Genomic DNA, 15,539 nt, shown 5'->3' on the forward strand with positions numbered 1-15,539 from the left:
ATTGTAAATGGGATTGACTCCTTAATTTCTCTTTCTTCTATGCTATTCTTGTTGTATAGAAATACAACTGATTTCTGCTGTGGGTTTTTCATAGATGGCTTTTATGATACTGACCTATGTACTCTCTCTCCCTAAACTGTGAGGAGTTTTGATCAAAAAGAGATGCTGTACTTTGTCAAATGTTTTTTTCAGCATGTACTGAGAGTATCATATGGTTCTTGTTTCTTTTATTAATGTATTATATTGATTTGCTGATGTAGAACCAAACTTGCAGCCCAGGAATAAATCCCACTTGGTCGTGGTGCATAATCCTTTTAATGTACTGTTGATCTTACTGGCTAGTATTTTGGTGAGAACTTTCACATCTGTGTTCATCAAGGATATTGGTCTGTAGTTCTCCTTCTTAATGGGATCTTCATCTGGTTTTGGGATCAAGGTAATGCTGGCCTCATAAAATGAATTTGGAAGTTTTCCTTCCATTTCTGTTTTTTGGAATAGTTTCAGGGGAATAGGTATTAATTTTTCTTTAAATGTTTAGTTGAATTTCCCTGGGAAGTTGTCTGGCCCTGGATCCTTGTTTGTTGGGAGATTTTTGATGACTGCTCCATTCTCTTTACTGGATATGGGTCCATTCAGGTTTTCTATTTCTTCCTGGTTCAGTTTTGGTAGTTTATACATCTCTAGGAATGCATCCATTTCTTCCAGATTGTCAAATTTGGTGGTGTACAGTTGCTTATAATATGTTCTTATAATTATTTGTATTTCTTTGGTGTTGGTTGTGATCTCTCCTCTTTCATTCATGATTTTATTTATTTGGGTGCTTTCTCTTTTCTTTTTGAGAAGTCTGGTGAGGGGTTTATCAATCTTATGAATTCTTTCATAGAACCAGCTCATAGTTTTGTTGATCTGTTCTACTGCTCTTTTGGTTTCTATTTCATTGATTTCTGCTCTGATCTTTATTATTTATCTTCTCTGCTGGGTTTAGGCTTTCTTTGTTGTTCTTTCTCCAGCTCTTTTAGGTGTAGGGTTAGGTTGTGTACTGGAGACCTTTCTTGTTTCTTGAGAAAGTCTTGTATTGCTGTATACTTTCCTCTCAAGACTGCCTTTGCTGTGTCTCACAGATTTTGAACAGCTGTGCTTTCATTATCAATTGTTTCCATGAATTTTTTCATTTCTTCTTAATTTCCTGGTTGACCCATTCATTCTTTAGTAGGATGCTCTTTAGCCTCCATGTATTTGGTTTCTTTCCAACTTTCCTTTCGTGATTGAGTTCTAGCTTCAGAGCATTGTGGTCTGAAAATATACAGGGAATGATCCCAATCTTTTGGTACTGGTTGAGATCTGATTTGTGACCCCGGATGTGATCTATTCTGGAGAACGTTCCGTGTGCACTAGAGAAGAATGTGTATTCTGTTGCTTCAGGATGGAATGTTTTGAATGTATCTGTGATATCCATCTGGTCCAGTGTGTCATTTAAGGCCTTTATTTTCTTGTTGATCTTTTGCTTGGATTATCTGTCCATTTCAGTGTTAAATTCCCCTACAATTATTGTATTATTCTTGATGTGTTTCTTTGATTTTATTATTAATTGGTTTATATAGTTGGCTACTCCCATGTTAGGGGCATAGATATTTAAAGTTGTTAGATCTTCATGCTGGACTGACCTTTTAAGTATGATATAGTGTCCTTTCTCATCTCTTATTGCAGTCTTTGGTTAAAATCTAATTTCTCTGATATAAGGATTACCACCCCAGCTTTCTTTTGATGTCCATTAGCATGGTAAATGGCTTCCTGCCCCCTCACTTTAAACCTGCAGGTGTCTTTAGGTCTAAAATGAGTTTCTTGAAGATAACATATTGATGGGTCTTTTCTTTTTCTTTCTTTCTTTCTTTTTTTTTTTTTTTTTAAAGATTTTACTTATTTATTTGAAAGACAGAGATCACAAGTGGGCAGATGACAGGCGGAGAGAGAGGGAGAGAGAGGAAAGCAGGCTCCCTGCCGAGCAGAAAACCTGATGTGGGGCTGATCCCAGAACCCTGAGATCATGACCTGAGCTGAAGGCAGAGGTTTAACTCACTGAGCCACCCAGGCACCCCTGGGCCTTGTTTTTTATCCATTCTGATACCCTGTATCTTTTGACTGGGGCATTTAGCTCATTGACATTCAGAGTCATTATTGAAAGATATAAATTTAGTGCCACTGTATTGACTGTAAGGTGACCGTTACTGTATGTTGTCTTTTTCTTTTCTGGTTCATGTTACTTTTAGGCTCTCACTTTGTTTAGAGGACCCCTTTCAATATTTCCTGTAGGGCTGGTTTGATGTTTACAGATTCTTTTAGTTTTTATTTGTCCTGGAAGCTTTTTTCTCTCCTTTTATCTTCAATGACAGACTAGTTGGATATAGTATTCTTGGCTGCATATTTTTCTTGTGTAGTGCTCTGAATGTATCATGCCAGTCCTTTCTGGCCTGCCAGGTCTCTGTGGATATGTCTGCTCCAAATCTAGTATTTATACCATTGTATGTTAGAGAGTTCTTATCCCGAGCTGCTTTCAGGATTTTCTCGTTGTCACTAAGACTTGTAAGTTTTATTATTAGATGACAGTGTGTGGACCTATTTTTATTGATTTTGAGGGCGGTTCCCTATCCCTCCTGGATTTGATGCTTGTTTCCCTCCCCAAATTAGGGAAGTCTCTGCTATAATTTACTCCAGGATAACTTCTTCCCCTCTCTCTCTTTCTTCTTCTGGGATCCCAATTATTCTAATATTGTTTCATCTTATGGTATCACTTATCTCTCAAATTCTCCCCTTGTGATCCAGTAGTTGTTTATCTCTCTTTTTCTCAGTGTCTTTATTCTCCATTATTTGGTCTATATCACTAATTCTCTCTTCTGCCTCATTTATCCTGGCAGTAAGAGCCTACATTTTTGGCTGCACCTCATTAATAGCTTGTGTTCAAATTGTTAGATTTTTTGTTCTATTATTTCTCCAGAAAAGGGTGTTATTTCTCCTGAAAGGAATTCTCTAGTATCTTCTATGATTTTTTTCAAACCCAGCTAGCATCTTTATAATCATCATTCCAAACTCTAGTTCTGACATTTTACTAATGTTCATATTGATGAGGTCCCCAGCAGTTGGTACTGCCTCTTGTTCTTTTTTGGGGGGTGAGGTTTTCCACCTTGTCATTTTGTCCAGAGAATAGATGAATGAGAGAATAAAATGCTAAAAGGGTAACAATGACCCCAGAAAAATATACACTAATCAAATCAGAAGAAACCCAAAGCCAGGGGGAGAAGAAAGGAAAAAGAAAAAAAAATATGATTAGGCTGGTGAATAGAAGAGAGCCACACACTTGGTTTTGGGTGTATTTTGGTCTGTTAGAAGAAACTGCCTCCCAAAATTTTAAAGAAAAAAAATATATATATATATATACACACACATATATATATGTAAACAAGATAAAGGGATGTAATATGACTGTGAAGATGAAAATTTAAAAAGATTTTAAAAAAGGAATTGGTAAGCTAAGGAACTGGCGTAAAAAAAAAAAAGGTGAGAATGTGATCAGGCTGGAGACTAGAACACTAGATTTAGGTATATTTTGGTCTCTTAGAAGAAACTGTATCTCAAAATTTTAAAGAAAGAAACACTTACATGTATATAAAAGATAAGGTTAAATACAGAGAAGGACTAGAATGTGAGTATAAAAATGAAAATTAGAAAAGATTCTTAAAAAGATATTGATAAAGAATCCTGGAACACTGAAAAAATAAAGTTTAAATTAAAAAAAGATATTTGATTTCTGGAGCATTTTTGTTAATAAATATCAAAATGTGAAAAAAAAATATTTGATGAGATAAAAATAGTTAAAGTAGGTTAAAATAGGAAAGAGGAAACATTTAAAAAAAGAGAAAAAAATAATGAAAATTTAAAAAAATTAACTTTGAAAGACTAAAGAATCATGGGGAAAAAAAGCCATGAATTCTATGTGCTGTATTTCCCTGCAAAACACCAGTTCTCATCGATCAGGTCAAACATATTGGAGGGATGTTCTTACTGACCTTTTTTTTTTTTTTTTTTAAAGATTTTATTTATTTACCTGACAGAAATCACAAGTAGGCAGAGACACAGGCAGAGAGAGAAGAGGGGAAGCAGGCTCCCTCCTGAGTAGAGAGCCCGATGTGAGACATGATCCCAGGATCCCGGCACTATGGCCTGAGCTGAAGGCAGAGGCTTTAACCCACTGAGCCACCCAGGTGCCCCATTTGCTGATCTTTTTGGGGAGGAGCCTGTTGCCATGATTCTCAAATGTCTTTGCTGGAGGTGGAATTGCACCGCCCTTGTCAGGGGCGGGGCTAAGTAATCTGCTCCAGTTCACTTTCCGAAGCTTTTGTTCCCTGAACACCTTCCACTTTCTGTACAACTTTGGAGGAGGAGAATGAAGATGGTGGCCTCCCAATCTCTGGCTGGAGGAGCTGAGAGCTTGGGCCCCACTCCTCAGTGCGCCCTCTGAGAAAAGCAGTCAATCCCTCCCATCTCCCTGGTCTCTGGCTGTGCTCTGTGCTCACCCAGCCTGTGACCTAGCATTTCTGTCTCTGGCGCACAGCCCCGTTTGGAGTCTCCAAACCCAGCCGATTCCCATAGCACTCTCCTGTGCCACTGCTCCCAGTGGAGGAAGGATCTGCCCAGATCCCCGAATCTGCCGCTTGTGAGGTCACTGCTTGAAGAGCAGTGGCCCGACTGTGCCTTGGGTCACAGTTAAGGTAAGCCCAGTCTGAGAGCCCCCTCTCAGAGCCTCCATCTCTACAGCCATCCTCCCCACTCCAGTACATAGGAGATCTGCCACACTCAAGACACCCCTGGTCTTTTTGTGACCTGAGAGTACTGAGACAGGACTGTCGCTGTGAGGGCTACACTCCCCACAGTGGAGCAATGTTTCTCAGTGGAGCAGACTTCTAAAAGTTCCGATTTTGTACTCTGCTGCTGTCTCACTTGCCAGGAGCCAACTCCTTCCCCCACGGTCTATCTTCCAGTAGGTTGCCTTGGATTCACTTCTCCACACATCCTACTTTCCAGAGAATGGTTGCTTTTCTTTTCCTAGAATTGCTGCTCTTCTTCTCTTGGATCTCCTGTTGAGTTTTTAGGTGTTCAGAACGGTTTGAGAACTATCTAGCAGAATTCCTGAGACCAGATGAAATTTAGGTCTCCTACTTCTCTGCCATTTTGTTCCTCCTCCCTCTATTCTACTTTAAGAGCCACTGATCCTTGGGGCACCTGGGTGGCTCAGTTGGTTAAGTGTCAGACTCTTGATTTCAGCTCAGGTCATGATCTCAGGGTCTTGAGATCAAGCCTGGTGTCAGGCTCCAACTGGGCCTGGACCCTGATTGAGATTCTCTCTCTCTCTCCCTCTAGCCAAACTCCACCCTGAAAAAACTCACTGCTCTTCCTTCTTTTCACCACAGAAAAGTCAAACAAGATTAACTCATAGTCTATTAATCTTTATCATACCGGCGTTAAAGCTTTTTGCCTAATGATCATTAGTGCAGAAAAAGGATTTCCAGTCTTTAACATTTCTCTTGTACTGGCATATCTATGGATATATTTATCTAAATATATCTAAATATATATCTAAAGATATATTTATATCTTTGTCAACGTGTCTATGTACTTGTACCCAACTTAGCCTTAGATAAATTATGCATGATAGTGGTGAGGTTAGCTTGAGCTTTTAATTTGAAATATAGTCTAATGGGCAATATTTATTTATCTTTAATATTAATGTATTTAATATTAATAATATCTTTAATATTAACATTTTATCTTTAATATTAAAAGCCAGGTAGGAATGACAGTAGAAAATTCAACATGTAGGCCGTAAGAAAGGGAAGAAACAGACAATTATCATTTGTTAAAAACCTATTAGGTACCAGGAACTCAGGTATGGCTATGGACATTTTTATTTCGCCATTGTCACTGAGGCAGGTCTTGCTATTCCCATTTATAGGAGAAAAATATGAGGTACAGAAAGGTTAAAGAATAATTTAGAGTACCTCTAGTGTAATGATGTTGCTCAAACTTGGTTTCATTTTTGTTTACTCTATATTTCTTTAAATAGACTTACTAGTATTAACTGAATTTACCTAAAAAGAAGAAATTTGTAAAAAATAAATGTGTAACTAATGAGAAGTTTGTCTTTGTTCTACCTAAAAGAATCTCCTTTTATGCTGATATTACACATATTACAATTTGGGAAATACCGTATTCCACAGTACTGGTGGTTGATGAGTGCATCTGGAAGAGTGATCAGAGGGAGGGAGGAGAAAACAAATAATATTTGCCTGTTGAGATAGTGGAGGGAAAGAGGAAGAACCAGAAGCAGAAGCTGATTGGTGCCTGGATAGGCAGCATAATCATGTACTTTGAGAGTCTGTCTATATTCTGAGAATTTTGTAATAACAAGGTCTGACTCTGAAAGGTTCTCCAATGGCATAAAATATGTTAGTCAATGTCTTAGAATCATTGGTCTCCCAGAATAACAGGCATGTTATGACTCTCCATGCTGAGCTCCTAATGTCCAACATCTCTTTGTCTCCTCACCCACTTTTGCCTGGCTAATTTATTCTCAGGAAGAGACATTTTCGCCTTCCTGTGGGAGGGGGTGGTAGCTTAGACCTTTTTGCTTTACCCTACCTACTCTTTGGAACATGCTTCGTATATGTCCACTCTTTTTTAGTGGGTGTCTTCTCCACTAGTCAGAAACTGTGCATGGGCCAGGATTATGTCTCCCTTGTTTGCTGCTCTATCCCCAATGTTTACCACAGTTCTTGGCACACAACTGGTGCTTCATACATACTTGATGAGTTTACTTAAATAAAAGGTAGTCCTGAACATTGTCTCCCGCAGGACATTATGACCCAACACACTAAGGCTACATAGGACTATTCATTTCTATGATAAAGCGAGCATCCTGTGAAAGGCTAGGCAAGCTGAGACTCTTCAAAGGTCAAAGCAATGACATCATTGCTCTTCTTACTTCACACTTTCTGTGAGCAGAGAGATCTTCAGCCTCCACAGCTCTTAGAGTGCCTGACTCACACATACACGCACAGCACCCTCAAAACCATGAGATAAGATGAAGAGCTTTAGAACACGAAGTTAGAAAACCTCCAGATGTAATGAATGAGATCAGACTTCAGTAAAAATAACAGGTGAAAAACATCTCGGTCAAGGTGATGAGGGCAAAATGTCTGAAATCATCCTGTGTCAACATCTCAGGCTGATCATTGTCATTTTTATAATTGGGTGATGCTATGATATAATCAAGTTATAACCCAGTCAAGGATAATGAATAAGAGACTATAATAAATTTTAAATTATGATTCTTCTGTGAGGAAGTTTATGCTAATCAAGGGGACATGGTGTGCATTGAACCTAGAATGGGGGAGGGAATGGTCTGGCCGCAAACATTTACGTGTGTGTTCTTAGCTCTATCTGCTGAATGGGTGCTCTAGAGAGTGGACAGGAATGTTCTGATCTTTGACCTTATTTTTTCTTTTAAGATTTTATTTATTTCTTTGAGAGAAAGAGAGAGAGTGCATGAGCAGGAGCAGGGGGAAAGACAGAGGGAGAAAGAGAAGGAGAATCAGACTCTCTGCTGAGCAGGGAGCCCAACCCTGGGATCCTGACCTGGTAAATTCCCATAAAGTAAATGAAGCATACCACTGTTATTACTTTAATCGACTAAGCCACTAAGGCAATTTAACTACTTCTATTCTTTCAGCTTCTGTTCTAGCAAAGAAACCTTCTAGTGATAATTTGGCTTCCCATGTGGACGTGTAGAACATTTATAGTATAATCCCATTTTATTGTAAAATTGTACATATACAAAATATGCCTATTGCATTTTCATAAAAGTTTTAAATGGTTTTTTACACCAGTCTGTAACAGTGAGTACCTGCGGAGAGTAGATTGCTGGTGTGGGCTTTGTTGGTAGAGGGTATGTGGGAGATTTAAGAGAAACTTGATTTTTCACTTTTGATGCTCCTGCATTCTTGGATTTATTTTTTAATTGTTGAGCATGTCTAGATTTTATAGTAGAAAAGATATAAAGTTATGTCCCTGTCCCCTAAGTTAAATAGCTTATTTGAGGCAATACTTAAGACTATGAAAGACACACATTGCCCTTTTTCCCTGGGTGCCCACAGGGGACTCTGAGCTAGAGCTGGCAGGCCGGTCCCCTTTAGAGGTCCATGTGCGTCAGGCAGGTCCTGCTCACGAAGCTTCTCAGTCCGTGTTTGCACCGTGACCATCTCTTCGAAAAAAACAGCCTTAAAAAAAAAATCTTCTAAAATATATAGTGTAGTGATCATAGTCACTTAAATTTCCAAGAAAAACAGAAAATTTGCTTTTTTAACCTATGAGTTGAAATCTTTTATCTTCCCAGCACCACAATTTTATCTGCAAAAGGAGAAGTTATTAGTTTGAATGTACCCATATGGTGATTTTGTTTTACTCGAGATGTTTCTTTGCAAGTAGAAAGCTCTACAAAGCCTCTGATGAAAATAAAAAAACCTTAATCACTGAAAACTTTGCCTCTACATATTTGTGTCAACTTCATGACACAGATTTTAATAGAGAAAGGAATCTAAACTGACTAGTTGTTTATGCTGATGATACTTACAATTTTATAACCACGACGTACAAGGAATAAATCACTAACTGGAAAAAACATCATTTACATTCCAGATAAAAAAATTCTCAATGTTACATCAGTTGGTTACTAGGTTAGACAATTCCATTTATTGCCACTATATATATATTACAATATATATATATAATTTGATATTTAAAGTATGATTTTTATTTATGTAGCTCTAAGGCCTGAGGAATAAATCCCTAATTATATTGCATGAAACATTTCTTTTTTTCTATAACCTTCCCAAAGGAGACCTTTGTAAGTCTATGAATCAACTTAGCTTGACTTCTATTTAAAGAAAGAAAAGGTAATTGGGAATTTAGCTTCATAATTTATGGCATTACGATCATTACACAGTAGTACGTTTTTTAAAAAAAGCTTCTTATAAATCACAATATTCTGAATTTATTAGAGTGGGAGACTGCTATTTAGGTCTGTTTGCTTTATAAGCTAGGAACAAATTTCTCTTTTGAATTTGAAGAGAAAGATAAGAATTTTAGTGTCTCAGTTAAGGTGATTTATTACACAAAAGCTAGAAATGAGGTCTCCTTTCCTTAAAAAATAACAAAACGATGATTTTATTAAAGTCTTGGCACCCCATTCAGAAAATTTGCAAATTCTGTAGTACAACTCTGCCTTTGAAATGTGGGAGACATCTCAACACAATTTTTCTGGATGCAATTGACCCTGAATAATGTATGAGTTGTGTAATAGCTCTGCGGCACACTCTCTTTTCCGAGGAACCCTGGCTTCTCCTGTACCTCATCTCCCGCTTTCAATTCCTAGGCTCTACGTTTACTATACTGGATCTTTAATGGTGAGTCGTCAAGGTGGAGAAAGAATGTCTGAGAACCGAAAATCCTTGGCAATCCAGAAAATACCTTAATAGACTAGACTTCCTGTCAAAGCTTGATTGTGAAAATGTGAGTTTTGAACAGAACTTTCCTCTAGGGTTCTGAACCTGGGATATTTTTACCACGAGGGAAGTAACTGGGTAGCCAAAGAATATCAGTTTTACTTGGAGAGTATTCAAGGGAGAGAGGAGAGAGAGATTACAGTAATTTAACAGGAAAGCAATTTAAGCAGTTTCACATAAAAAGATACCGCTAAATCATGGAATAGAACTTTAAAAATTCACATGAATATTAACCGTAAAACAAAGGACTTTGAAGACATTTCACCCCTTTGAATGGCTGCTTGGAGATGTGCCACAGACTTGTAGAGTTCAGCATTCACCCCGTGCTCCTGGGGACCACAAAAGAGCAGGAGCCACTGCCGCCACAACACAGCAACACTGTTCCTGAGAATCCCTCCGCAGCTCGTGCTCAGGGGCCTATTTTACAGATGGAGAAATTTGGGTCCAGGGGTATTAGGCGGTTCACCAAGGCCCCACATTTAAGGAAGGAGCCTTAATACAAAACCCAGGCAACCTGAGAAATTTGAGGAATGCTATTTCAGGAATATTTTGAATGAAAATACAAGCCAGGAAAAAAAAAAAAAAAAAAGGCTGAAGCCCCTCTCTTTGAGCTGTTTTGTTTTGTTTTTGATTCTGATGGAAAGTATTTTTGATTAGAGTAATTCATTTCTCAAAGAACTTTCAGTGATACCTGTATTTTAATATTATAAGTACTATCTTCATGTCTCCTTAGATCTGTTCTATGCTGTATAAAATATGTGGAATAATAACATTTAAGTGCTTACAAACTGTCAAGACCCTTTCTAAAGGCTGTATATGTATTATCTCTTTAATTATTACAAGTGCTCCATGAAGTTATTGTGATTACCATGTCCATTTTACAGATGAGAAGACTGAAGTAAAAACAGATTAGGTAATTTACTTATGCCACACATCAATTAAGGGGTTGAACAATCTGCCCTCCAGGGCCTTGGCTTTTTAGTGAAGTCTAAGTTGTCTCTCAGAGGACAGACACTGAGGCCCCAACTAATACAGAGAAGTTACCTGGCAGGGGTCTGCAGGTCTTGGGATCTGTGCCCTGGAAACACTGTCTTTTGACACTCCAGAAACTACACAGACCTGTGAGGACTTCAGGAATACCATGCCTGATCTGTTTGCAATAACCCAGGCCCAAAGTGGCAATATAATTTTGCTTTATTTACTTATTTATTTGTTTGTTTATTGGCTCTTTCCATCCCCTTTAAAAATTTAAATTCAATTAATTAACATATAATATAATATAGTATTAATTTCAGAGGTAGAGGTCAGTGACTTACTAGCCTTATATAACACCCAGGGCTCATTATATCACGTGTCTCTCTTAATGTCCATCACCCAGTTACCCCATCCCCCACTCCCTGCCCCTATTCCTGCAGCAGCCCTCAGTTTATTTCCTATGATTAAGAAGAGTCTCTTATGGTTTGTCTCCCTCTCTGATTTCATCCTGTTTATTTTGTTTTAAAATGAGGAAGATTAGAGAGGACAATTCAACCCTAACACTTAGTATCTAACCTCAGTACGCTGTAAGGTTGTAGCCTCTACTGCGCTAGAACTTTTATTTCTAGATACTAAGATAAATCTCTGAGATTTATCCCTGAAAGTTTATGAGAAAAAGAAAGGACGCTCTAAGAAGAAATGGCTAATGCTGACCTAGCTTTCTAAATAGGACAAGGCTTTAAGAATAATTTCTGCCATTCAGCTCTCCTGTGACCCACAAGCAATAAATGACAGTCTTTTAAAAACAGCAATGGCTTATCTTGGGCATCAAGCAGGGAAGAACTCGAGTGATTTCTCTACACTTGTAATGTCAAGAGGCGCCCTACTCAGAGACCTCTGTTATAAAAGAGGAATTGTTTATAGCTATTGAAAAATCCTCACAGAACTGTCCATCAAACTTTATGAAATGTGTGAGTTACTTAGGTATCAGCTTTCTGGATCTAATTTTTTTTTTTTTTTTTCCAGAGCATTCAGAATCAAACCCTTTCCTTACTGGCTGGTTACATACTGATAAACACAGAACTGTTTTACTTTCTTTTCCTTCCTTTTCTCCTTTTGTTTGTTTGTTGACTCTCTTCACACCTTTTTTTTCCTTCCCTTATACCCTGTTGTGAAACTATAACTCTCTGCTTTTCAAAATGGGGCCTGTGGTCCATGTGGGTCAAAATAGGCTAGAATTTTTATTACAAATGTGTGGTTGAGGCCTTACCTCAATTATCCGGATCTCTGGAGTGGAGCTGAGGACTCTGCATTTCAATAAGCTCCTGAGAGATTCCTTTCTATACTGAAGCAGAGGAGATCTAGCCCTGTGGTTTTCCAATTTTGCTGTAGGCTTGTTTCACCAGAATTCCAGGCTCTGATGCAGTACGTCCCAGGAGGGAAGCAAAAACTTGCATTTTTATGGAGTTCCTGGGTATTGCTAATGCTACCGGTTCAGAAATCCTGCTTCATGAACTTTGGAGCTTTGAGAAGTTCTAGTCTAATCTTTGAAGTCCTGAAAAAACCTTTTAAGAAAACATGGTCTAAAATGTCAAATATTTTGGTTGTAGAAAGAAAACTGTTAACAAAAACACCCAAATTTCTCTCTGTGCCTTTGTGGGGGACCATTCCTCACTCTCCCACTCTCTGCATGTTGGGCTCAGCTCATCTTCGGAGGGTGACGCCCACCCCCTTCAGGTATCCTTGATTCACACAATCTTGAGCTCTCTCTCTCCTCAGCCCCTCCGTAACCCACCCTCATCTTTCCACTTGTGGGAGGACAGATTCCTGTCTATGTGGGGGTGCGGTTAACAGTGTTTGAGGAAGATATTAAGATATTTCAGCTTTCCTACCATACTGCAGACTCCTCAAATACAAGGTTTGTGGCTTTTTTAATTCTGCCTTGCCTGGCAGTGGCACTTCATGGATGCTGAACAGATGTTTGATTAATGGATGAATATTTCAGTGGGAGAAGGGTATGTTTAATTCCTTTAAATGAGGGCTAGACTGTTATTACTTTATATTTTCTTTTTTTTAAAGATTTTATTTGTCAGAAAGGAAGAGAGAGAGTGCTTGAACAGATGCAGGGAGAGTGGCAGGCAGGGGGAGAAGCAGGCTCTCCTCCACACAACGAGCCTGGTGCAGGACTCAATCCCAGGACCCAGGGATCATGATCTGAGCCAAAGGCAGGCACTTAGCTGACTGAGCCACCCAGGTGTCCCAGTGCTTTAGATTTTTCCACTTGAAAGATCTATTGTCACAGCAATGAAAGTTGTTCTTTAATTTAGCTAAGAAGGTAGGTAGTGTTTGGGATGAGAGCCTTTATAGGAAAATCCAAAGCAAGCTCCAGTAGCATACCGAGGATTTTTACTGGTATCCTAGAAGTAATTCTCTGTTCCGGCTACATGCAGTGTGGTTTCAGGACTGGTAACCCTGGCCTTACCAGGGAGCGGTTAAAAACTCAGAACTTGGGCCTCACCCCAGGATCAGAATCAGGATCTGTAGGTACTCTGTGTGCACCTTCAAGTTAGAGAAATACTGCATTACTCAGAAGAGTTTCCTTCTGACTGAAAGAGTACTGAAGAACAGTGACAAGTCAGTGCAAGAATCTGTTGTTATTGGTGATTATTAGTTTGTTAAAAAAAATTCCATTTTTTTGGAAGATACTCTTGTGGTAACTGGGAGTTCAGCTGGGGGTTTGTAACTGTCATCAAAGGTCCTTATTATAGGGGCATCATATTGTACTAGACGCTATTAAAGAAATGTAATGAATCTGAGCTTTACCACAGAGCCAGACATGATTGATGTGGGTAAGCAGATATTAAGACGTAATTAAACATATGAAGCATATAGATTCAGCATCAACACAACATGAGTGGATTTATTTTTGAATGCTTTTGTTTTATTCATCCCCTATTATCCACATTTCTTTGATTTGAGAATTTCAAACCAAGGTATTTTTAGCTATTTGCATAGAGAAATTTGGTATTTAACATTAACCCCGGGCAGGTTACATAAAGACTGATACTCCTGAGCACCTCGCCAATCAATCTCATTTTGTCCCAAAGAAGAATAAATATCCTTTGATATGGAAAATTAGTTATGCTATGTGGTGTGCTAATAAGGGCATCTTCTCTTTGTCTTTCATTTATAGTGCAACTTGTATATAAATGGGTCAGGCATCAGAGGCATAATTAACAGTTTTAAATAGATTGTCAAAAATAAGGGAAAGTGTTTATGTGCTTTGCATTCAAATGTTTACTCATAATTTAGGGTTTAGAGTGTGTCATTATTATCCGAATACAAAAAATAACGTTTTTTTAAGCTTATCTAAGATCATCGTATTTAGAATATTGATCTTTACTGCTCCCTAGTGAAAGGATTATGCAATATTTAATGTGTGAGGCTTACATGGAACATGAACTCTCTTGGTTAATAAGATCTCTTTTCTTTTATGACAGTTGTGATTCTCAGAAGATACTCATTAGAAAGGTCAGAATGGCTGCTTTGAAAGCATGCTCGGTAATGGGCAAGGTATCAGCAAGGCTATGGAAGGAATTTGGGAACTTTATATGTCTTGTTCATTGCTGTGGTTTTCTTTCTTTATTCCTTTTTTTTTTTTTTCCATTTCTCTGGGAGGTTTTATGTGACATAATTTAACCAAAGAAGAACAGTGTCATTAAAAAGCTATTTAGGATATGAATGTTAATACCAGCTGTAAACATTCTGCTCTCCTAGGCCCCAGAGTACTGGAACAGGGGAATACAGCAGTTAATTATAGGACTATCTTTTCCCTTTTCCATAGTGTTATAGTATTTTGACGATTATTTCTTTATCATTGAAGACTTTAAGGGTCTACCTACTAGTTAATATTGTTGCTGCTAAACTTCTGGCACATAATAATTAATATATTATTCATGACAAATTTGTTTCACTGATGTTGTTCTTATTTGAGACTGTGGGATTGGAAACAACCAATACCATTTCAAAATACAATAAGACGACAATATTCATTATGAGTGGAAACAAAACTCTACCTATCTCATCTTAATGGAAGTCTTAAAACCTTTCCAAATTCAATATGTACTTTTTCTAAGTTGCATGAAGATTAGCATTGTGAACAATCAGGTCTCAAAGCTATTTCCCCACGGGGAACTTCATTTTCTTTCTCTCCTTCCTTGCTGCGACATAAAAATGAAGACTTGAATTCAGTAATGACTTACACAGCAAAAAGTAGGTATTTGATGTGTGTTTGTTGAAATAAGTAAAACAACATGCGGGGGGGAGGGGTGTGTGTGGATTTGACCTCTCAGAAAAGAAACAATTTAACATGTGAACATGGATTTCAGTAATTTGCAACAAAAAGGCAATGCTCACTCCCAGGATATAGAAGGTATTCATGCATGTTTTGTATCAGCAGTAATCGACTGACATGCATTTCAGCCTTGTACTAACGTGCTTTAATACTCAGAATAATAAGCTTCTACATAAATGCATATAAGATCCTTGATTTCATTCTATGTCAATTTTCTGAATCAAAGGAAATAGAAAGTAAAATAAGGTCGTTCCCAGGGATGTAATAGTTTAAAAGACTAGGGCATTTTTTTTTTTTTTCTAAAGTGCGTATCTGGACTTAAGGTTTAGAATTGCATGTCTGGAAAAAGTTTTCATAATCTGCTTTTCTCCCCTTTTCTTTTCTTTTCGCACGTATTTATTTTGGCCAGCTGGCGAGACAGATCTTTTTCAGGGGCTCAGCCTTCCAGTCTGAGTGTGGTTGTCCAAAACCAATCTTTGGATCAAATTCCTGTCTTACTTGCTCCAGTGTCTGAACAGTGTTGATGTCACAGGGGCATGGTGACCCAGTTGTCTGTTCCAAATGCCTGGTGACTTGCCAAATAAAGAGCTTAGCTAGGC

Source organism: Mustela erminea, chromosome 5, assembly GCF_009829155.1.
Source record: "Mustela erminea isolate mMusErm1 chromosome 5, mMusErm1.Pri, whole genome shotgun sequence".
Classification (NCBI taxonomy): domain Eukaryota; kingdom Metazoa; phylum Chordata; class Mammalia; order Carnivora; family Mustelidae; genus Mustela; species Mustela erminea.